This window comes from Notamacropus eugenii, chromosome 1 (genome assembly GCF_028372415.1).
Source record: "Notamacropus eugenii isolate mMacEug1 chromosome 1, mMacEug1.pri_v2, whole genome shotgun sequence".
NCBI classification, from domain to species: domain Eukaryota; kingdom Metazoa; phylum Chordata; class Mammalia; order Diprotodontia; family Macropodidae; genus Notamacropus; species Notamacropus eugenii.
In genome coordinates this window covers 274,858,880-274,882,242 of record NC_092872.1, presented here as the reverse complement: position 1 = coordinate 274,882,242, position 23,363 = coordinate 274,858,880, and the positions used below count along the sequence as shown (strand labels likewise).

Sequence of the window (23,363 nt, the reverse complement as noted above, 5' to 3'; positions counted from 1 at the left end):
GACCCTGGCTCAGCACCAGGTAAACTGGCAGAACTCTATAGCCTTCATCATGACCAGTCACACCCCATCCAACCTCTTTAGCAGAGAACAACACCTAAGGATCCCCTGTGGGGCTCAGTGCATAATCTGTGTAGCACCAGGTAAAAACACAAGGCCTTCAGACCCTGGCAGAAGAACCCTGAGATAGTAACCCTTCCACCCTGGAAGCAGAGATCAAATTTAAAAGAAAGGAAATAAAGTCCCCAAAAGATGAGAAAGCAACAATGACAACAAAAAATAATCTGACCATAGAAAGTTATTAAGGTGAAAGATAAGACACAAATTCAGAAGAGGACAACAATATTAAAATGAAAAACCCCAAAGAAAAAAAAAAGAAGTGGTCTTAAGCCCAGAAAGAATTCGTGGAAGAGTTCAAAAAGGACCTTAAAAATCCTATAAGAGGAGAAGAAAATTGGGAAAAGAAATGAGAGAGATGCAAGAAAATTATGAGAAAAAAAAGACAACAGCTTGGAAAAAGAAAACTGTTCAAAAAGGAGAATTGCTCAAATGGTAAAGTAAGTACAAAAACTATTTGAGGAAACCAGCACCTTAAAAATGTGAAATGACCAGAATCAGAAAAACATTATACACAGTATCAGAAACATTGTGTGATGATCAGCTGTAAATGACTCACCTCTTCTCAGCAACCCAATTATCCAAGAAAGTTACAAAGGATTTAGGAAGGAAAATGCTATCCACCTTCAGATATAGAACTGAGAGATTCTGAATATATATCAAAGGATACTTCCCCTCATCCACTTCATTCTTTTTTCATGTTTTTTTTCCTTTGATCTGTTTCTTCTTTCACAACTGTGATTAATACAGAAGTATGTTTTATATGGCAGCATATATATAACCTATATTAAATTGCTTACCATTTTCAGAAGAGGGGAGGGGAAAAGGGAGGGAAGGTGAAAAATTTGGAATTCAAAATCTTGTAAAAATGAATGATAAAATTTGTCTTGACATGCAATTGAAGAAAAATGAAATACTACTAAAAAGAAAAAAATAACAAATGTACGTAAATACATTTAATAAAGAAACAAATAAAAATCTACTTAGTATATAGAAATGTTAATCAAACTTTGTGTTCATTATGATGAGTTAACAAAAATACTAAAACAATAAAAACATAATTGCATTGAGGGCAGGGATTAGTTTTAGTTTTTCTTTCAACTTTTAGAATTTGATACAATGCTGAACATTTAGTAAGTGCTCAAAGAACATTGGTGACTGATTGATAATCCTCTCAGTGATTCTAAATATTAAATATAAATAACATATCAATAATAAAATACTATAACAAAATGCTAATAAATAACATTGTCAATCTGTACTAATGGAGGGCATTTCTAATTGAGAGGGTGGGGTGGGGAGTATTCAAATGGCTAAAATCAATGTTTTGAACAACAATAATAACAAATCATATACATAAATATTTAAATAAATATATTTATTTTTAAGTTTAATTTTATCTTTTTAAAATTATCTTATACTCAAAGGTTTCAAATCTACAGACATTAATTCAATTATTAAGAAATTTAGGAAGCATCTGCATCAATACAGGGTTATGCATACTGGAATTCAGATCAAAGAAGGGAATTACTTTTATTGATACTACAATCCTAATTATCAATGGAAATAAAGAGAAAACAGAGGATCCCATTTAGTGGCATGACCCATCTGGCTTAGTCAAAAGGCTAGGTCATTTCCTATCTGTGCATTTTTCACCTGTGAGATACTTTCATTCCTTCATGGACCACATGCTATATGGGCTGATGATCACTAGCCAAGACCTACCTGTCTTGAGTTAAAACCTTGAAGTCTTCTTTATTTGAATCAATGAGCCCAAAAGTCACCACAAGACAATGGAAAGTCTGATTACATTTTATTGACTTTGGGGATTTTGCAGATGATTGATAAAAATACTAAAAGTGAGATAGATAGATAAAATAAGGTGATAATTGATGAAGCATTGCCTAATAGCATGGTTCAGTTTTCAGCCAAACATTCAAAATAATTTCTGAGGGAAAAAAGTTACTAAAACATAGAAGTAGAAGTAAAAATGGCGGCATGGTTCAGGTTTAATAATTCATCAAATGGATTGGTAATTCCATTAGCATTGGGTCTCCTTTCTTGTTGCACATCAGGGTCCACCGAATGGCTCAGTCAATGGGTTTCATGAGGAGTTGTGACTGAAATATTCATATACCCTCAGCTGAGATGAGGATAAATATCTTTGAACTCAGCAACTTTGGTCCTCAGGCAACAAATAACTTGACCAGAACAGGGATTATGCACAAAGATTCACTAGCTTGTTAGTGCCTGCTGAGGCTTTGCTTTCACTATTATCATATTGACTAACATAGTCATAAAGACCCTCAATGATTTTGAAGGGCAAGGTGGATAGTATCCTAATGGGTAAAGCAGATTAAAAAAAGTGAAACACACACACACACACACACACACACACACACACACACATACACTCATAACCCAAAACCCATGTCAAATAATAAGACTATTAAGAATTTCAGTATCTAGGCTTTTTCTCCTTTCCAAGCACAAGGATAAATTATGTGTCTCAGGATGCCCTAGTTAAAGAAATATTATTTTTGTTTTCCTCAACTCCTTTCTTTGTCTCCTTTTATTAGACAGTCAGGAAAACCTCATGAGCCTTTTGAAATGATAAAACCTTTCTATTTTCTTAGATTTTTTTAATTATATAGCAATTTTGGAAGCTGAACATCTTCATCACCTCTCTTTATATCCTATATCTACTAAGTTCTGCCGGTGTTATTATTATTGTTACCCCTAGTAGTTGTCGTCATCATCGTCATGGGCATCGTCGCAGTAGTAGTAGTAGTAGTAGTAGTAGTAGTAGTAGTAGTAGTAGTAGTAGTAGTAGTAGTAGTAGTAGCAGTAGCAGTAGTAGTAGTAGTAGTAGTAGTAGTAGTAGTAGTAGCAGTAGCAGTTACAAGTATTATTATTATTAGGTAGCAATCACATAGAACAATTATATGACATGCACTATGATAGGAACTTACATAACTATTTTGCAAATGAAGTGGGAGTCAGTAAGTGTAACAGAAAAGAAGAGGGTAGAGTTTAGCCCTCTAGAGTGTTTTCCCAGTGTCTCAATGCAGGAAATCAACTTTCTGTCTCAAAATTCTACTCCATGATCTGCTACGTAGACAATATCCAAACTTCCACTAAGTTTCAAAGTATGCTCTTGAGCATTTGCTTTGTATCCCAAAACTTGCCTGTCATTCCTTCCCTATGGCCCCAAGCTGAGAAAAAATTATCATGGATACTTGTTCCTGTTCATGGGTATTTGATAATTAAGAGGATGAAATTCTGTGACCTAATGTGTCCAAATTCATTTCTCATACTCTGAGATCCTATTTGTTAGCCATGAAGATGTTTCTTGTGATTCATTATGAAAGAGAAATACTGTTTCCTCTTAAAAAAATAGAAAGGATATGGCAACAATTTTGTACTAAAAAACTCACTGAATGTTGGGATTTTGCAATATTAGTTATATCATTGATGCTTCTAAAAAGTTTTCAAAAGGAAATGTAAAAAATAGATTACTTTTTTATGTAAAGTCTTCCCTAAAGTCATCCATATATTTATTTAACACTCTTTATCAAATTACATATGTTTAGGGGATAAAAAACAAAATAAGTCACTTTCATTATTTAAACCTGAACGTAGTTGCTACTTAAAGAGATATTTAATTTGTGTGTAAGAGTAAATGGCTTCTTTAATTATCAAATCCCCTAAAATAATGTAAAGATTATATATTTTAAAAGTTGGTACACTAGAGAAGGTGCTGGGTTTCTAGGTAGAGGTAATGAATTCAGAACCCAGATTTGTCACTACCAAAGTAGTCTTGGGTCAAGGTGACTCCATGGGTCTCAATTTCTTTATGAGGGAAAGAGATTAGATGCCCCCTGTATTCTCTTCAAGCTTTAAGGTAACAGAGGCCTCTAGACTGGAAGGGATGCCATAAGTAAGTGGATTACAGATTGAAGTATGAATTAGAAAATGAAGAAATGAATTACAGATGAAGTAAATGAGGCCCAAAGAGATGAATTAAATGCACCAGAATGCACAAGTAGTAAGAGAAGAGTCAGGCTTCTAACATAACTTTTCAGAACCCAAATCCTTTTCCCCTGCACCCAACTGTCTCTAGCTTATAGACTTAAAAAGGTGGAGGCCCTCACCTTCTTTGTGACAGGGGCATGCCACTCACAGAGCTTCTATTGAATGATTTTATCAAATAACAATCTCTTACTGATAACGGAATTCTATTGAAGTCATAATTTTCCACTTCTACAGACATTAGAGACAAGTTAGCTAGGAAGAAAATTACCCTGGACGAAGATGTCAGGGCTATTTAGAGCTTCCTTAATATAGAAGTTAGCGCACACTCCATAAATATGTTAGAGGGGTAATTGTCTGAGTGATGCTGATAATTAGTATCAAAACAGCAGCAAATGTACTTGGACAGAGGATCTATGATCTTGGGTTTCAATTATTTAATTCATTTAAAATGTAGCCAAGGCTACTCAGCTTCAGGTACATTAGTATGATAGATTGCACAATTATAAGTCTATTCTGTGCAGAGCAAGCTTTCTATGCTTTCTCATCATTCTCTGATCCCACACTCTTCAGCCTCTGCATTTACCTTGAAGCAAGGCACAGTTTGCATCAGTTAGATGCTTTAAGTAATTCAGTCTTCCTTGAAAGATGTGAAAAATGCAGGCAACAACAAATGAAAACAAGGAATAATTTCCAAAATGAGAGGCTTAGAATGTTGAAAAAGCCATGACCATAGCCTATGCATTCCAGTAGAAGGCTGACAACTTGAAATATATTCCGTATAATTCATATATCTTAAAATGGTTTTGAGTGGCAGTAGGTGAAGGAAGACAATCAGGAAATCATGAGTTGCAATTGAGTCTCCTAAACTTGGGTAGCTAGGTAGTGAAGTGTAGAGAATTCTGAGCCTGAGGTTGAGAAGACTCACCTTCTTGCATTCAAATCTAGCCTCAGACTCCATGTGACCCCAGGCAAGTCACTTAAACCTGTTTTACTCAGTTTCCTTATCTGTTAAATAAGATAGAGTAGGAACGGCATACCATTACGCTATCTTTGCCAAGAAAACTTTAAATGGGGTCATGAGGATTTGAACACTATGGAAAATGGCTAAACAACATCTCCTAAACATGCAGGTTGGGTAAACCTGGGCATATCACTGTCTACCAAGGGCTACCAAGGGCAACTCTCTAGTACAGAATTTCTGTTCAGTTATCAAGCTGCATGGTGGAGGGTGTTTGGCAACAAGGAACTGGGTACAAACATGAAATGAAATGTATGGGTCCATTACTCAGCACTGTAACCACCACCACAACTATAAAAACAACAATTTCAGCAACAGAAACAACAGAGCCTCATACATTTACTTGCTGTGTGACTTGGACAAGGCATTTAACCTTTGTAGTCTTTAATTTCTCCAATCATAATGATAATAATAATGATGATGATGATGATGATAATGATAATAATGTAATCAACCTCCCAGCATTGTGCGGATCAACTAGGATAATATATGTAAAGAGCTAGTATGGCCCCTAACACATAGAATACATTTAACATATCCTTGTTAACTTCCCTTCTATCCATTTCCTGCAGTCACACAATATACAAAAAATATTATTCATTTAATAATAAAGTGGGTGATGAAGACAAAGAGGGAGAGATTATTCAAACAACAAGCAGTCTAGAATTGTGGCTACCAGTTAAGTCTTGAGTCACAAATCTCTGGCTTCAAATTCAAATCTGAGTCACAAACAAGCTGTTTGACTCTGGTCAAGTCACAACTTCCTGTTGACTCACACAACTTATCCACCATGTCCCAGAAACTTTTGGCCCATTCCTTTGATCAATCAGTTTCTTCTTCAATCTCCATTTTAAGGAAATATCCAAGTAAGATATTTGCTCTCTCTTTTATTCCTCTCTTAGTTCTGTTCCTGATTCTATAGACTTATGTTTTCAAGATCCACCCTCCTCCCCAGAAGGGTTCCCACCCTTTAAGATGTCATCTCCATCATTCCCCACCAGAATTCTTACCATAGGAGATCAATCTATCACTAAAACTTCATACTTTGATTGCTCAGTTTCTCCAAGATTCTCTGTTTTAAAAAAGGGCCCAGATCAGGCATGTTAATTTCATCATTTCTCTCTGGGATCTTCTCCTGATTCTCAGAATTTCTTTCCCTAACATCCCAGTAGATTACTCACACTGGTAGGGAGATCCCTCTGCTTCCCCAGGTCCAAGAAAATTACTCTGCATTTTTTGCCCTAAAAAGCACATTCTGACATTGAATAAAGAACCATATATTTGTTCTAATATGGATATTCTTAAACAATGAAAAGAAAGTACTTTACTTTTTAAAAAATATATTTTCAGTTTTCATGATTCATTTTCACAAAATTTTGAATTTCAAATTTTCTCTCTATCTCCCACCTCTCCCCACCCTGGACAGTATGTATTTTGATTGTCCTTTCCTCCAATCTTCCCTCCATTCTATCACCTCCACCTCCTCCCTGCTCTTAACCTCTATCCTTTTCTTTTCTTTCCTGTAGGGCAAGACAGATTTCTATACCCCATTGCCTATATATCTTATTACTTAGATGAATGTAAAAACAATTTTATCGTTCATTTTAAAGCTTTGAGTTCTAAATTCTATCTCTTCCCCCTCCCCACCCACCCTCACTGAAAAGGCAAGCAATTCGATATAGGTTATACATGTGTAGTCATGTAAAACACTTCCATAACAGTCATGTTGGGAAAGACTAACTATATTTCATCTCTATCCTGTCCCACCCTCCATTTATTCTGTTCTCTCCTTTGACCTCTCCCTCTACCAAAGTGTTTGATTCAGATTACCCCTTCCCCCAATTTGCTGTCTTTTCTATTATTCCACCCTATTATATCCCCTTATCCCTGCTTTCCTGTAGGGTAAGATAAACTTCCATGCCCAATTGAATGTATATGTTATTCCCTCTTGAAGCCAAATACACTGAAAAGAAGGCTCACTTAGTCCCTCTCACCTTTCCTTTGCCTTTTAAAGGCATTCTTCTCCTTATTGGCTTTTTTGGATCTCTTTTGATTTGGGGGGTCGGTCTAATTCTAAATGTGTTATTTTCTTCAGCATTTTTGAGAATTTTCTTTAGGAACCTGTTGACTCGTTTTGTTCACGATTTTCTTGCATTACTCTTAGTTCTTTTCTCAATTTTTCCTCTACTTCACTTACCTGATTTTTAAAATCTTTTTTGAGTTCTTCCAATGCCTGAGACCAATTCATATTTTTCTTTGAGTCTTTGGATGTAGAATTTTGGCTTTGTTGTCTTCTGCTTGTATGTTTTGATCTTTCTCATCATCAATGACATAAGAAAATGCCTCTTCACCAAGAAGGTAAGAATCTATACTCTGTTTCTTTTTCCCCCATTTGCTCATTTTTTCCCCACAGTTTTGAGCTATTTGTTAAGTGGAGGATTCCAGAAACAGTCTAACCTTCAGTAGTGGCTGCCACTGTCCTGGAGCTGGAGCTGGGGCAGGAAAAGGCTCCCCTCTCAGCCAGGTGAGAGACCCTTCCCACTGACCTTTAAAGCTATCTTTGGCATTTGTGTGTTGAGGAATCTGGAAACAACAGCTGCTGCCTGTGATTCAGTCCCCTAAGGCCTGCTCCAGCTCCATCCTGCTCTCCATTCCCAGTCTGGTGTTATAGACACTTCCTTTTGGCCTTTCAGATTGTCTTGGGCTGGAAATTTGCTTCAGTCTGTCCTTGTGTGGCATCTGCTGCTCTAGAATTTGTGTAGAGTCATTTTTACAGGATTTTTTGAGGACCTTGTGGGGAGAGCTCTAGAAGATCTCTGCTTCTACTCCACTATCTTGGCTCCACTTCTTTGAAAATACTTTGCTTTTGAAGAATATCCCCTTAGCTGGACATTTGAGATGGATTGGTCATTACACAAAACATTGTCCTTTACTACCTTTCTTCTTTCTCCCCTCCACATATAATGAAATCAAAAAACGTTTGCCTGCTTAGCATCCTTTGCATACCAAATCCACTCCTGACTGTATATCTCCTCCCTGGTTGACCCTAAGAAACATTTTCTCTCTCCTCATCTATGTCTCTTGGATTGTCAGCCTCAAATTCTTCCTTCTTTAAGAAGTCTTGTTCAGAGCTTTCCCTCTTCCTAAAGTTCTAGCACTTTTCCTAGGAAATCATTTCCAATTTACCCTGGATATCACTTGTGTGTGTTTGTGTGTCCACAGACATATACATGCACATGCATATATGTGTATATACACATTTCCACAATTTGAATCTTTCCACCACCACCATCACCCCTTTTAAATTGTGAACTTACTGAAGAGAAGAATCCTTTGGGCCTTTCTTTGTATCAACATTGTTCAACAAAGTGCCTAGCATACACTAAGTACTTAACAAGTGCTTCATATATCAATGTAGCCATATGGTACAAATATATATGCAAATAAATGCTTGCTAATATTTATTTTCTCACAGGAAATCTGTGAAGTAGTTAATAAAACAATTTTCATTCCCACTTTAAAGTTGTGAAAGTAACCTTATTGAGTGCCATTTTTATCACCACACTGTGTCAGAGGAAGGAGAATTCAAACAAGTCAAGACTTCTTTCAAATAGGCCAAATTTACTAATTATCTTTAATTGTACTATTTTTTCATATTCTTCTTCTTCTCTGTAATTACACACATTTATACACTATTTTAGCAAAGCTATTTGAAAAAGAATGAGAAATGTTTTTACTATAATAGCTAGCAGTGTTACTTGCTGAAGATGTGAAGGTATTATATATATTTTCAACTAATTATTCATTATTATTCATTTCCTTCATCTGAAAAATTATTTGCTGCTTACATATGTCTTTGAAAGAACAATAAAAACAACTATATGGGATATTTGATGATAATATGAATTCTGGAGAAAATAAATTGGTTACTCTGGTATTTGGATACATATCTACATATCTTCTCTCTCTCTCTCTCTCTCTCTCTCTCTCTCTCTCTCTCTCTCTCTCTCTCTCTCTCTCTCTCTTCCCCCTCTCAGAAACAAAGGACACAGAACAAGAAAAGAAAAATTATGAATGATGAATCCTGAGAGAATAGTATGATGTCCTGGTACGTTGTAAGAACTTCATAAATACTTATTGACTTTGAAATAATATTTTTTTACGCATTTTAAAATTTACTTCTAAAATTTCCTTTCTATGGAAAGCTAGAATTATTATTTATTCAATTTTGAAAGCATTTTTATTTTAAATTGAGGGAAAGAGAGTAACTGTTCCTTATACATAATAATCAGGATAGTCAAAAATGCCATTAATTCAAATTCAAACGTTTTTGACCCACTAAAATATTAGATGCTGCAGATTTGAAAACTTATTTCCCAATAGAGAAATTTTAATGTTAATTTCAGTCAGATATAACTGAGCTGGTTTCTAATCATGTTTTCCTAAGTTTTTTAAAATTCTGGAATTATCGGCCTTAATTTTATCATAGAAGATAAGGTTCACAAAGCATGCTTTTAGAAGGTTATGCAGGAGACATCCTTTCACTGTTTTTTAAAATTTAAATAAATTTAGTTGGAGGAGAGACTCTGAAACACATTACGCAGGGCAGGAGAAATTTAAAAAATATTGGTGGGAGTTGGTAGGAGAGAAGAAATATAATGGCTTCCTTTTCTATCTCAAATAATTCTTGCTACCCAGTACTTTATAAAATATGATATAAGGAAAAAGAAGCCAAATTTGGAATAAAAAAAGACCTGAGCTTCATGACTACCTTCAGATACATGCTAGTTGTTTGACAAATACTGATATACTCTGACGACCCCAGGCAATTCTCTCAAGATTATAAACTACAGAAAATGTAACTTTTCTATACAGAAAAGAAGTATCTTCAGTTCTACAATCTTCCGACTATGATGAAGTCTCACATCTAGAATGTACCTCTGGAGGGAGGGAGAATCATTATTGCTAAGGTCATTGTTTCTACTTTACTAAAGGGGGCAAAGCCCCAGACACACCACCCCAGTCATACATCTTAAAAGATAGCTATGGATAGACAGAAAGATAGGTAGAGAGATAGACAGACAGACAAATAGATGAACAGATGGATGGTTAGATGAATGGATAGGTAGATAGATGGATGGAAGGGTGGATGGATGGATAGATGGATGGATGGATAGATAAAGAGATGATAGATAGATAGATAGATAGATAGATAGATAGATAGATAGGTGATAGATAGAAGCTTCAATTTCTTTCCCTTTACTTTGTGAAGGCTATGCTTTGCCAATTTTATCTAAAATCCTGTTTTCTTACCTCTACCTCCACTCAAAGTCTAAGTCATTGCTCATGAAATCATAACAAACGCTTCAGTTCAGAAACACATAAAAGAAAATTGATTTTCATCCAGAAAATGTCAAACTCCTACCTATAACACTCAGCTATGCCTTTCTGAAACAGCAGAGTTCAAAAAGAGTCATCGACCTGACAGATCGTGGACACTTCATGATGGATGTCACAGATATTTTCCTTTATGACTAGAACGTCCTCCAACAGAATGAGGCAATCAATGAAGAATAATAAATCTAAACTGGATCATAAACTAGGTTGTTGTAAATGCATTAAATGAGAAACAACAGGACCTCTACATCTCTGGAGACAGACTTGTAAACTGTCAAGTTAACTTTGTATTTCTTGTTTAGCTATAACCATTATGTTATATATCAACCTATGGAAGCTGTAGCATTCAGCAAAGTCAAACTCTAAAATGTATAAAGAACCGAGTATGGAAGAAAGATACCAAGTGCTTTATTACTGCAACAGAAAAAAGAGGTTTACACAGATTATAGTAGCTTCAGAAAATAAAAAGAGAGCGAGAGAGAGAGAGATAGAGATAGAGTGAGAGAGAGAGAGAGAGAGAGAAGTCTCTACTCACCTTACTGTTCAGTCCCTCCATCAACTCCTGAGCTGACAAGTTCTTCAAATTCAGTCCACTGAAATATGTCTCCATCTTCCTAGAAGACAATGTTATGGATTAACGTTACATCAAAGACTTTACCTCAAATACCAAGCATGGGCATCTTTCATTTTTCCTTCAGATCACCCCATGTTTGAATTGAGTTATGGCAAATTTGGAAAAGTAAATCTTTCATTCATAAATCAGGACCACATTGGGGAATGGCCCAATTCTGATTCATTACTTTTGCCTCAGAATGAGTTCTGCTATGTACTCTCTGGCTAATATCCTTCAGCAATTTAAAACAACCATTTTCAAATACAAATCCGATTATTATAGGTGATGAAATGAATGCAAAATTGAGCAGGAGAAAGAAAGCAGGTAGAAGGGCCTGTGGCTAATTGTAAAGTTCTTTTAAGACCTTCAGACTTCTCCCTGGAACTAAAGATACATCTTCTCAATATCATTATTCTATGAATTTATGGCTGAAAATCTTGAAGTTTTTTTCCTTGATAATTTACTGAAGAATCAGAACTAAATATCATCAACTGAGTAATAGAGAAAATAAACACATCAAGATGCCACACAATATGAAGACTAATAGCTTTGGAGGTACACTACTATATATTTAAGACAAAAATTAAGAAAATCAATATTCAAATTCCAACTCTGCCACATATATATGAGTGACCTTCAGTGAGTTACTCAACATGTCTTGGCCTCAGTTTCCTTGTGAATAAAATTAAGCGATTATATTTAGATGACTTCTCTGGTCCTTGAAGTACTAATATGATCCTTCAGCTACCAGTGAAGGGAACTCACTTACTGACTTTGAAGGAAGAAACTCATATTGTTCAGTTATTTTTCAGCCATTTCTCACTTTTTGTGACTCCATTTATTTGGGGATTTTTTAGTAAATATACTGCAATAGTTTGCCATTTCCTTCTTTAATTCTCTTTACTGATGAGGAAACTGAGGAAAATAGGGTTAAGTGATTTGCCCAGGGTTGCACAGCTAGGAAGCATCCGAGGTCAGACTTGAACTCAGAAAGATGAATTTTCCTAACTCCAGACCTGGTAATTTATCCACTTTGCAAGCATTTGCAAAAAAGGAGTAAATATTATCAATCAATGGTTTAATAAATAAGTAAATATGATAAATAATTATTCAATAACAAATAAATATAATAAAGCAATTATTAAGCACCTGCTATGAGGTAGGCAATACAATCACAAAGACAAAAAATGAAAGTTTTGCCCTCAGAGAGTTTATATTTTTTAAATGTGTCATCAAAAATCATATAATTAAAAAAAGATAAATTATTCAAGTGGCCAGAGCAAAAGATCATAGATATATTTTGTTAAATGCCTTCTGTCATTCTACTAATGGGCTTACAAGTCAAGGAAAGGTTAATTAAGACTGGTTGGGGTGTGTGTGTGTGTGTGTGCATGTGTGCGTGTGTGTGTATTTAATAATTATGTACCAAGAAAATCATACAATCATAATTAAATAGATGAAAGTGACTGAAAGGAAAGAATGCAGTCTTTTCATTTTACAGAGCTAGAAACTAAGGCACATAAATGTGAAGTTACTTGTCCAAAGTTATAAAGGTCAAGTAGGAAGTGTCAGGGCTAGAATTCTGTTCTAAGTCAACTGTCCCTAAAGCCAATGTCCCTTCTACTAAGCTGTGGCAGTATCTATTAATGAGAAAAGGGAAATAATTCCTATAAAATATCTGGTCAATGGGATGTATGTGCTATTATGCTAGCTTCAAGCATCATTCAGTACAAAAGGGAAACATTCTCCACCTTGACATTTCTACAGAATCTGACTAGCAACATCAGCAAACATTTATTAGGTACATACCACATCCTAGGAACGTTACTGAGGAAGAAGAGAAAAGAAAGGTGAAGCATAAATCTGTCCTCAGGGATACAACACACAAACTATTGCGTTCAAAGAAGATATATACAAGATAGATTGGAAATAATGGAGGGAAGTCAGTGTCATCAAGAAGAATTGAAAAGGACTTCCTATAGTGGGTAGAATTTTAAGTAAGACTTGAAGTGATCCAGGATAGCCAGGAGGTGAAGAGGGAGAGAGTTCCAAAATTGGAAATTAGCAAGAGAAAATAGACAGGAGTTAGAATATGGAATGTTTTGAATAAGAAAGAGAAAGGAAGTCAGAATCACTAGATCACTGAATATGTGCAGGGGATTAAGATGTTAGAATGGAATGACAAGAAGGGAATAGATTATGAAGAACTTTTAATGACTAATAGGATCAAATCCTTCGGATTTCATCTCAGATTTAACAGAGAGTCACTGCATATTATTGAATGGAGCAGGAGGAAGATAGAAGATAATGTGGTCAGAATTACATGTTAGGAAAAGAAATTTGAGAGCTAAGTGTGGAGAGGCTTGAAGCACAGACCAATCATCAGGATCTTGCAAAATTTCACATGTGAGGGGGGGAATGAGAGAGAGAGAGACAGAGAGAGAGAGAGACAGAGAGAGAGAGAGAGAGAGAGAGAGAGAGAGAGAGAGAGAGAGAGAGAGAGAGAGACAGAGAGAGAGAGAGAGAGAGAGAGAGAGAGAGAGAGAGAGAGAGAGAGAGAGAGAGAGAGAGAGAGAGAGGGAGGAAGAGGGAGAGAGGAATGGAGGATGGGATTGCAAGACTGGGTAACTTGGAGGAGGATAGTAGTAACCTCAACAGTACTAGGGAAGCTTGGAAGAAGGAATGATATAAGGTTAAAAAAAAGAGTTCCACTTTAGAGATGGTGAGTTTAAATTCCCTACAAGATAACAAATGTAAGATGCCAACTATAAAGTTGGACATGTAAGAATGGAAATGAGGTTGGAGCTAGATAAACATATTAAGAGATTCATCAAATGTTAATACTTGAATATTATGAATGAGTAAGCTTGAGTCTAAAGAGGTGGCATGGATAGGTACTTTGCTCCTTTCTTTCCAAGAATGGGAGGATATGGTTACAGAACACTGCATATACTATTGGTCTGAATGTATTTGTTGATTAGTTTTGCAAAAGAATTGGTCATTTTGGGGGGATTGTAGATTTCAAGGGAGGGGCCAATGTAAAGGATGATAAAGTCATAGTGGGAAACAGATAATATAAAAAGAAAAATAAACAGTAAAATATTTTTTGTTTGTTTTTGAGGAGCGATTTCATTTTAGTTTGTTCATTTCACTTTGCTGACTGCTACTTTTGTTCTTGGTTGCCATCTGCTGACCGGGGATAATATGAATGTAGCCTCTTACTGGTCTTAGTCCCATTAACATGACACACTCTTATGCTAGTGGCCATATGCCTGCAGCCCCTATGAGGTCACAGAACAGATTTTCTGAGAATGGGATAATGGGTTACTCAATCCAGTGAGGCTGCACCCACAGCTGGACACCCAAATTTAATTCTGCTTGACTCAGTATACATAACTAGATATCTACATACACACACATGTGTATGTGTGTGTACAAATGTATTCACACAAATATATGCATATATGCATGTGAGTATATGTACACATACATGACTGTACATACATGTACATACACATACATGTGTACGTGTGTGTGTATATATACATATATATATGTTCAGAGAGAGAGAAGGAGAAAGAAGGAGAATTACATTTTTGGGTATTATTTTAATTTTCTTTTCAGTGCTTTGCACATCAAAGAATGAAATGGAAAATACACACACCAAAATGATGTGAGGGAAAATGGAACTCTTCGCCATTCCCCACAAGCATAAAAAAATTTCCCCTTGAAAATGTCACACACAGTTAACTAGACTAATGGATATATTGACTTAAGAGAGAGCACGTTGTCATTTGGTTCTCATAACTGCAACATCCTTGGAATTCTACCGAATAGAGATAATGTAAACATCGCAAATGTTATCCTTGCTTTTAGTGCTTCTGTGTTTAATGGGATAGCTATGCAACTTTATTTGAAATAAAGTGTCTACTTCAGAAACCACAATGGACAATAAAAAGGGAAAATGAAGAGAATATGTACAGATATCTGCTAAAAAGTCCCTTTTGTGATATAATTGGTCAGCAGTAAGACCTTCCTCAGCATTAGAAACAAATTTATATAAGCATGGTCCTCTCTTTTACACTTTTCTAAGGTTTAAGGAAAGTATAAATTGAGAGAAAATAATGAATTAAATAAAATTTCCTGTCTTTATTTAATATCAACAAGAAGAATGAGTCACTCTACAGGGTCATCATTAACCCACTTCATCCCAATCAGGGAGCCAAGATTTTATAAGGAGATTATTACAACCCCTCCACCTCCTAAAATGTATTTGACACTTTAAAGAAGTATTGGTGTGATCTTTATGACTATATGATAAACCTTTGAAGAAAATACTGAATATTTGTGCTTTTTAAAATCTGTGGTAAAAATGTTGAGGAACTAATGGATTTAGAATTACATAAAGCTATCACTACAAATTCGAATTTAATTTTAGAGGTTCTCATCATGCTAGAAAGAGCTAGAAGTCACTGTGGATAAAGAGTCGGATATAAAGTTAGGAAGACCTAAGTTTATATCTGTTTAGACACTTATTAGATATCTAATCCTAGCAAGCCATTTAAATTCTGCATTCCTGTTTTCCAGTCTCTGAAAGGAGGATGATGATAATACCTTACTGCCAAGGTTGCTGAAGGACTGAATGAGCTAATATTTTTAAAGATTTGGCAAAACTTAGAGAACTACAAGAATGTGTTACTCCTTTTCTTCCTACTCTTCCTACCATCACCATCACAACCATGACCACCACCACCACCACCACCACTACTAATACTACCCAATAGACTTCTGACCTCATAACTGGGGATATTCATTCAAATAAATCAGATTCAAAACCATCCTTGCTGAAAAATCTGTTCAATTCTTATCCATGTTCTCTTAATATTTGCCTAAGATGAGAAATAGAGGCACTGTGAAATGGAATAACAATTTATTTTTAATAAGAAAAATATATAATATTGTACATAAATGTGTCGCTTGAATATATATTAACTCAATGCCTTAAGATTCTATGATTTCCATTGTGAGTGGAAAGAAACTTTAGTGATGTAGATTTCCACCCTCTTTGACTTGAGTAGATTTTCTTTGAGATAAGATATGATCAAGATATTTATACTTGTTTGGATAACATGGCAATAACTTTCACTAAACTGAGCAAGGCTTGCTAAATACAAAGAGATTAAGAAACACATAATGGACTCAAATATACAATTATATCAATACCTTTTTAGTTTAATGGCAAAAAACAGAAAACTAAAAGATATCCATCAATTTGGCAATGTTTTAATATATTATGGAATATGAATACAATGTAAAGTTTCATGCTATAGGAAAGACAAAAATTTATAAAAAATACACCTGGGAAGATGTTAATGAACATATAGAATGAAATCAGCAGAACTAGACAAAGGATGTATACTATACCTCAATTCTATTTAAAAAAAAAAGATTTTATATGATTATGAATTTTAATTAACACAGTATTCAACCATGAATCCAGACAGCCAATGATGAAGAATGTTATCACCAGCAATAAAGGGCGAATATTAGAGACTACAATAAAATTAAGTTGTTTACATTCCTAAATGGAAAGGTGATACATGTAACTTCTAGGAAGCTTATAATTATTAGAGCAGTTACAAGGAGGCTACATAGACTGAGAGCATGAGTGTTAGTCAATTATGTTGGGATGATCTCTATAAAAAAGTAGGAGTGAGAAAGAGGGATACACTAAGAGAATAGGGAAAGGATGGGCAGGACAAGAAAAAATCACATAAAAGAGATATACAGGAAAGTTTGGATTATTTTTATTGTAGAGGGGAAAATAGGGGAGTCATAGGCAATACTTGAACCTTGCCTTCATCAGAATTACTTCAAAATGTGAAGAATTCTCTCTCTCTCTCTCTCTCTCTCTCTCTCTCTCTCTCTCTCTCTCTCTCTCTCTCTCTCTCTCTCTCTCTCTCTCTCTCTCTCATAAGAAATATCTTACCCAATAGAGAAATAGGAGGAAATGAGATAAGGAATATGGAGGGGGTGATAAAAGAGAGGAAGGATTAAGGGAGGTAACAGTCAGAATCAAAACAGACTTTTGAGGAGAGAGTATAAAAAGAAAGAAAGAAGTATGAACAGAAGAAAGGGAAATGAGGAGGGAAATGTACAAGTCATAATCATAACTGTGAACATAAATGGGATGAATTTACCCATCAAACAGATGTAGATAGGAGAATGAATAAGAAACCAGAAACCAACAATTTGCTGCGTCCATGAGATACACTTGAAGCAGAAAGATACACATAGAACTAAAATGAAGACTGAAGCAGAATGTTTTAGCTGAAGTAATAATGTCAGGAGGAGCGATCATTATTTCAGATGGAATGATAGGAAAAGAAGACCTAATTAAACAAAATAATCAAGAAAAAATATCTTGCTAAAATACCATAGACAATAAATATTTTTAAAATACAGGAAGTTTTTCTAAGGGTATGATTTCTCAAATGTATAGGCAACTATATCAATTTATTGAAAATAAAGTCATCCCCCAATTGATAAATGGACAAATGATATGTCTACGCAGTTTTCAAAAGAAGAAACCAAAGATATCCATAATCTTGTGCAAAAATGTTCTAAATCACTACTGATTAGAGAAATACAAATTAAAATAACACTGAAGTGAAATATCACACCATAAGAAATGACCAATGCTATAGTGAATGAAGGAAAACTGAGATACTAATAAACTTGATTGGGTTGTGAACTGTTCCAACCATGCTAGAGAACAATTTTGAAATATACCCAAAGGGCCTTAAAACTCTGTATACCATCTGACCCAGTAATACCACTTTTATTTAGGTCTGTACCCCAAAAACATCAAAGAAAAAGGGAAATGACCTATATGTATATAAACATTTGTAGCAATTCTTTTTGTGCTAGCAAAGCATTGGAAATTGAGAGAATGCCTTTGAATTAGAGAACAGATGAGCAAGTTGTGTCTTATGACCGTGATGGAGTAATATTGTGCTGCATAATGAGTTCTGATTTCAGGAGAAAAGGAGTAACAGACCTATATGAACTGATGAGAAGTGCAGAGTAACAGCAATGTTATAATGCTGATCAACTGTGAAAATCTTGGCTACTCTCATCAATAAAACGATCCAGGAGAATTCGAAAGCCTCATGATAAAAAAAAAGCTATACATTTTCAGAGAGAGAACTGATGAATTCTGAATGAATAATAGGGCATAATTTGCTCACTTTATTTTGTGGAAGATATGAGAAACATGGAAATACGATTTGCATAATTACTTTTTCAATAGTTTTATTTATTTTTAAATTTCAACATTCACATCCTCCAAAGTTTGAGCTCCAATTTTTCTCCCCATCTCTCCCCTCCCCCACCCCATAACACCTTGCATTCTGTTTACCCCTTCCCTCAATGGGCCCTCCCTTCTATCACACCTCACATTTTCCTTATCCCCATATTCTCTCTTTTCTTGTAGGACAATACAGATTTCTATACTCCATTACCTGTATTTCTTATTTTCCAGTTGTATGCAAAAACAATTCTCAACATTTGTTTCTAATACTTTGTATTCCAACTTCTCTCCCTTCCTCTCTCCCCATCCATCCCCACTGAGAAGGCAAGCAATTCAATAGAGGCTATATATGCATAGCTTTGCAAAAGACTTCCATAATAGTCATATTGTGTAAGACTAACTATATTTACCTCCATCCTATCCTGCCCCTCTATCTATTCTATTCTCTCATTTGACGTTGTTACTCCCAAAAAGTGTCTTTTCTAATTACTCCCTTTTCCTATTTGCCTTCCCTTCTATCATCCCCCCTCACTCAACTTGTCCTTTTCTCCCCTTCTTTCCTGTAGTATAAGATGGATTTTCATATCAAATTTAGTGAGCATGTAATTCCCTCCTTAAACCACATGTGAAGAGAGTAAGCTTCACTTTTCCCCTCTCACCTCCTCCCTTTTCTCCTCCACTGGAAAAGATTTTTCCTATCTCCTATATGAGTGATAGTCTGCCCCATTCCATTTCTCCCTTTCTCCTCCCAATATTTTCCTTTCTCACTCCTTAGTTTTATTTTATCTTTTCTTTTATGGATATCAACTCTTCTGATTCAACTCAACCTCTACTTTCTGTCTATATGTGTGCATGTATATGTGTGTGTGTATGTATGTGTGTGTGCACGTGTGAGTGTGTTTAATCCCGCCACCTACTCAAATACTGAGAAAAGTCTAAAGAGTTACAAATACTATCTTTCCATGTAGGAATGTAAACAGTTCAGTTTTAGAAAGTCCTTTATGATATCTCTTTCCTGTTTACCTTTTCATGTTTCTCTTGATTCTTGTGTTTGAAAGTCAAATTTTCTATTCAGTTCTGGTCTTTTCATCAAGAATGTTTGAAAGTACTCTATATCACTGAAAGAACATTTTTCCCTTGAAGTATTATACTCAGTTTTGCTGGGTAGGTGATTTTTGGTTTTAGTCCTAGTTCCTTTGACTTCTGGAATATCTTATTCCAAGCCCTTTGATCCCTTAATGTAGAAGCTCCCAAATTCTATGTTATCCTGACTGTATTTCCACAATACTCAAATTGTTTCTCTCTAGTTGCTTGCAATATTTTCTCCCTGACCTGGGAACTCTTAAATTTGGTAACAATATTCCTAGGAGTTTCTCTTTTCTGGTCTCTTTCAGGAAGTGATAGGTGGAATCTTTCAATTTTTATTTTGCCCTCTTGTTATAGAATATCAAGGCAGTTTCCCTTGATAATTTCATAAAAGATAATGTCTAGGCTCTTTTTTTGACCATTCCTTTCAAGTAGTCCCATAATTTTTAAACTGTCTCTCCTGGATCTATTTTACAGTTCAGTTGTTTTTCTATTGAGATGTTTCACATTACGTTCTATTTTTTTTTCAATATTTTGGTTCTGTTTTGTAACTTCTTGGTTAATCATATACTCATTAGTTTCCCTGAACTCCACTCTCATTTTTAAAGAACTATTTTGTTCAGTGAGCTTTTTAACCTCCCTTTTCATTTGGCTAATTCTACTTTTTAAAGCTTCCTTCTCCTCATTGGATTTTTGGACCTCCTTTCCAACTGAGTTAGCCTATTTTTAAAGATGCTATTTTCCTCAGTATTTTTTGGTTCTCCTTTAGTAATCTGCTGACTTGATTTTCAAGCTCTTCTATGGCCTGATCCCATTTCGTATTCATTTTGGAGGTACTGGATGCAGAAGCCTTGACTTCCTCTGACAGTATGCATTGTTTTTCCTCATCTGAAAGGATGGAAGGAAATAGCTATTCACCAAGAAAGTAGCCTCCTGTGTTCTTATTTTTCCCTCATTTGGGCATTTTCCCAACCAGTTACTTGACTTCTGAATACTTTGTCAAGAGGAGGATCATAGTGCTCCTCCTCCCCACAGGACCATGCTTAGGACTAAGATTCAGATCAGTTCCTCAATTCCTCTAGCGGCTTAAGGTGACAGTGGGCTTGCCACTCAGAGCTGAGGTGCAGATCAGCTGCTCAATTCCCCCAGAGGTTTTAAGCTGAGCCGTTTGGTCAATGGACCCAGGCTGCTTCCAAGGCCACTGTAGCTTACCTGCCACCCGCTGCTGCTTTTACCACCACCTCTGCCACTGTCTGGGGCCAGTGCTGGGGGGACTCCACACCCCTCTTGCACAGCTGGGAAAATCATCCCACACTGACTTTTGAAGCTTTCTTTGGTGTTTGTGGGTTGAGGGATCTGAGACCCTCCCTGCTGGGAAGTCTGCCCCAGAGACTTGTCCAGGTCCTGTTCTTCCTTGTGCCATGAGGCCAAGACTGGGCTTTGTTCTGCTCAGAGTCCCATGGGATTGACTTTTTCTGTTGGCCTTCCAGGTTACCTTTGGCTGGAAATCTCTTTCACTCTGTCGTTTTGAGGTTTCTGATGTTCTAGAATTTGTTGAGAGCAATTTTTTACAGGTATTTTGCAGGCTGTGAAGGAAGCACTAGAGTACATGGCATCTTTCTACTCCACCATATTGGCTCTGCTCTGCTTTTCATAATTTCACATATATAGTTGATATTTTTTTATTAGGGTTTGGGGAGGGAGAGAATTTAGAACTCAGTGCACTACAGAAGAAAATTCAGTGCACAAACACAGAAGGAAAGAAATAGAAATGAGATATTTTGGAAAGTCAGAATTTGAAATTAACACATACCCTTAAAAAAAGCAAGTGATATAGATTATAGATTCACAATTTCAAATACAATCTTCTTTTTGTGTTCTAGTTTGTATATGGAAAAGGTCATGTTTAATGTTGTTTTTGGTGGGATATTTTTATTTTAGTTCCTCTTAAGTTCATAATAAAAATAAATTTGAAGGAAAAAATGTTTTCACCTTTTGAAAGAGAGATGATCAGCTATTAAGTCAAATGAGAATTTTTTTTTTATATGGACAATATGAAAAACTGTTTTTTTGACTAATATTGCTGTTTCAAGAAATACTCTTTTTTCCTTTATTTTTCCCTTTTTGAAGGGGTACTTGAGAGGGCAAAATGCCAAATAACTTTAAAAATCATACACATTCTGTAAGAGTTAAAACTAAAATGAATAAGCAAATGGTTCAGCACATGAATGAATAAATCAATGAATGACTGAGAGAATTTAGCTGAACTTGTCAATGAATGATAGATGTATACTTTGTCCCTGGGCAGATTCTCAAATTTTTTACAGTATGGCATAGACTTCCTGATTTTCTCTTCTACCAGTACTGCCTTCATAACTCAGGCCACCTATTTGAAATAAATAAGCATTAGAAAACTTAGTGGAGCATAAACATCCCATGTCTAAAATTAAAAGCTAAAAAATTCACAAATTCCTTCTATAGCCTGTCTCAAATCTGTATCTAAAAGGAGCAAAAAGGGAAAAGAGACTTTTCAAAAAGATCCCCCGAAATATAATTGTGTTTGTCTGAGAAGAAAGAGATAATCATGATCCCTAGGAGTTATGTCTATTCCATGAAAGAATAACAGTTTCAAAGTTGGATGAAAGTTTAAAAGTAATTATTACAACCAATATTAAAAACATGGATTTTATCTTCTGCATTCCTAATGAATTATCATGGAAACCCTTAGCTCATTGTAGACATCCTATAATAATCAGCTACTGAATGATACTGGTCCACGAAATTAGGTTACAATTTTAATTTAGTGACTGTAGTAATGGTGAGAATTCTGATGGCAATACATCATTTGAAAGAAAAATAATGGACAAATACTCAAACAGATTTATTCAAGTCTCCAAAAATTCAAATGGAAAGTCATTCTTGCCTGTTCATCTTGTATAATGACTCTTGTTTTCATTTAAGATTGTCACTGAAGTCGTCACAGTGTGGTGATGTATTCCTTCATTTCTTCTGACATGATCATGAAATCGTTCTTGGAGTTCTCTGTTCCCTTATTTTCATTAATGGCTCAATCTAGTCATATGACTAAATCCATCTTCTCCTCCTAGCATGTATTTTATTAATACATACTTTTCCTCATGTTATTCATTGTGCCTCAATAGTTACGTATTGCAGCCAGCTCACACACACCTACTCATGGATCTATTTATTTGCATTTGTCCAAGATTAAATTTATTTTCTCAGAGTTATAGTTCATATCTCAGTGCTCTTTAGAAACACTAGTATAATTTTGTATTTAAAAGGTAAACTTGAGTAACCAGAGTAGAAAGACTCACCTACACTAATTCTTCCCCCACAGCCTATAAAATACATGCAAAAATGACTCTCAAAAAATTCTAAAGCAGCAAAAGCCACAGAACAACAGAGTGAAAGAGATTTCCATCCCACGGTAACCTGGAAGACTGACAAGAAAGGTCTATCACACCAGATATGGAGCAGAGCACAGCCCAGCCTTGGCCATGCAGCACTGGGAGGAAAAGGACCAAAAACAGACCTCAGGGGCAGAATCCCCAGCAGCAGCAGTGGTTCTCAAATCTGTCTACCCACAAACGCCAAAGGCAGCTTCAAAGGTCAGTGAGAAAGATTTTTCACCTTGGTGACAAGGGAGCAAGATCTTCCCCTAGCCCTGCACCCAGGCAACAAGAACAGCAGCAGCAGCAGCTTCCATTTGTAGAGCACTCAGTCTAAAGTCTCTGGGGGAATTTAGCAGCTGATTTGAATCTCAGCCC

General features: G+C 35.6%; 1 protein-coding gene across 1 annotated transcript in view; it reads right to left on the bottom strand.

Moving 5' to 3' along the window:
* Positions 1-23,363, bottom strand: part of PCDH15 (protocadherin related 15) — a 2,324,555-nt gene that overhangs the window by 1,583,650 nt on the left and 717,542 nt on the right. Inside the window, exon 3 of the mRNA XM_072628920.1 lies at positions 11,100-11,178. The gene's annotated coding sequence lies outside the window, so the exon portion shown is untranslated. The remainder of the gene's footprint in view (positions 1-11,099; positions 11,179-23,363) is intronic.